A 2,450-nucleotide genomic window follows, 5' to 3' on the forward strand; every position below is an offset into this window, starting at 1 on the left:
GCCCCCAGTTTGTTATATATATATATATATATATATATAGTACTTCATGACAACTTATTCATATTATGAATAAAAATATAACTAAAATTTTTTAGGATAGCGCGTCTCGTATCATTTGTGGGCTCATTCATCTCAAATAAAACCAATGAAGAAAAAAAGGATATGGTAGAAGAGGAAAGATGTGTGCTCTGCAAGCCCTAGCTCTCCTTTCCTAAAGAAGCGAAAGGAGAGAATCCTGATTCAGTCCCCTCTGAATGCATGAGAACATCCCTATTTATTTTGCCCTGGATACCCCACACCTTTATGGGATTACAAAGAGTATAAGAAATATTAAACAATATTCATACAGTATGAGGTATGCCCACTAAGTGCTAATGAAAGACTGTGATGTGAATATTAGAAACTCATAAATGAACATGGACATATGTTCGCTCTCAAATGATGTTATGTATTGATCCTGAAGAGTACTTCCTAAGTGAACACAGTAGAGAGGCTTAGTAGGTCACTTCAGCAGGCTAACCTCAATAGCTAGTACAAGCCAATTGACACTCAGACAAGTAAGGTTAGCAAAATCACCTCAGCGAGCCTATCTCGACTCCTAGTATATGAAATCTGTCAGATTGATATGTAATGCTGAAAAATCACCTTGAGGTCATTTATGTTATCGGAAAAGATGGTTTTCTGAGGCTCACCAGGTCAATTCACTCATCTATCTCACCAGGTCAATTAACTCATTTATCGACCCATAAAAGGTTGTTATTAATGTACAAATATGTTTAAGGTAAGAGTCATCTGGATAATGACTTTCTGTAGTTCTTTTCCATCAAATTTTGTAAATAAAAGCTAAGATTTTGGGAATGAACGAGCACTTTTTAATGTAACGTGAATGAAACAAGATTCTTCTAGAATTTGAATAAGTGAGATATAAAAAAAGCACAAGGCACTACTTTTGTCACCAACCTCGTAGCAAATTAATAGTCAAGTTAAGTCAATGTTAGCCTTCAAACTGTAAGAAGATTGCTTGAGAGGGCATCCCTTAAACCAAATGAGCTTTATCTGAGTGGCCAACTTAGCAAAGTAATGGGAAAATGATTTCTTAGCATTCTGTAGAGCATTTTAAAAAGTAGTAGTAATTAAAACATTGGAGATATCATTAAAAAATTAAGGATATAAGTACTGAATAAACTTATTCAAACATAAACAACGCTAATTAAAAAAACCTTTGCATTGAAAGGCATCTTCTAGTCATAAACAATATTCTTCAAACATTTAACAAATGTGTTGAAACCGAAAGTGTCCAAATTCTTCAACATTAAATTAGACTTTACCATACACATCCTCGATACGTTTGAACATATCATTTATTTAAACCTCTAGTTTATTTTTAGAGATGTTCAAGAGAATCTTTATTAATATGTAATTCAATTTTATATCTTAGATCATTCTATAGAACCGTTTCTAGCTTATACTAGCTCATAAACCCTATATTAACCTTTGTATAAAGTCCAATAAGTGACCTTTGAATGACTTTGAGACTCCAATGAACTTTTATAAGATTATAGGAGGAAGTCCATTAACCATTTAAGCAATTTTCTTTCAAACATGATTGATTTTAGACAATATGTGGTCAAAACATTCTCTGACCTTAACCACAATTATATTTAGTAAATTCAATTAGTGTTTCAAGTATTCTTTTTTCCGCTCATTAGCTTAGTTATCAAATGCTAGAGCATATTAATTCACCATAAGATGTTTTTTCACTTGATTAATGGCCTTGAGCATGACTTATAGTCAAATAAGCCCATTTATCAATTCAACCCTTTGGGCCAACGTGATCAAGTTGGTTCCAAAAGATTAAATTAAACCTTTTTAAGTTGTCTCTAATTGGTTCATGTTATGTTGACACATAGGATCTCACAACTTTAGTCTTAACTAAATCTTAAATCAAGAAAAGCCAAACAATAACCATTTAATACCTTTGAGCCCAAATAAATTTAAGCTCTCATTTGACCTAACCAATGGAGTATAGGCCTTCAATAGGATGTCCTTGAGTTACCCATGTATGATTGAATCCAAGAAATGGCCAATTAACTAGCTAATGTTGTTCTCATAGGAAGATGGTTGGTTTTAAAGTTTTGCAAGAAGGATGGGGGATGATGCTATGACTAATCATTGACAAAAGATGTAGAGGCATTGAATAAAAAAGTAGTTCCTAAAAAATACTAATAATTAATCTAATAGGCTGATTTTTTTTCTTAAAGTTCTTAAAGTGAATCTTTTGCTTATTTTTTACACTTTTTCTTAAAATGTTGGTCTATTTTTTGTTGTTATACTATTTCTATCTGCGATTAAACTCGTTTACAAAAAAATCCAAAAACTTTTGAGGAAAAATATAATATATTGAGTAGCGTTGCTAAAATTGTTTCATGTCAAAATACTATCATTTGGAA

The sequence above is a fragment of the Phalaenopsis equestris genome, unplaced genomic scaffold (assembly GCF_001263595.1).
Source record: "Phalaenopsis equestris unplaced genomic scaffold, ASM126359v1 Scaffold000165, whole genome shotgun sequence".
NCBI lineage: Eukaryota > Viridiplantae > Streptophyta > Magnoliopsida > Asparagales > Orchidaceae > Phalaenopsis > Phalaenopsis equestris.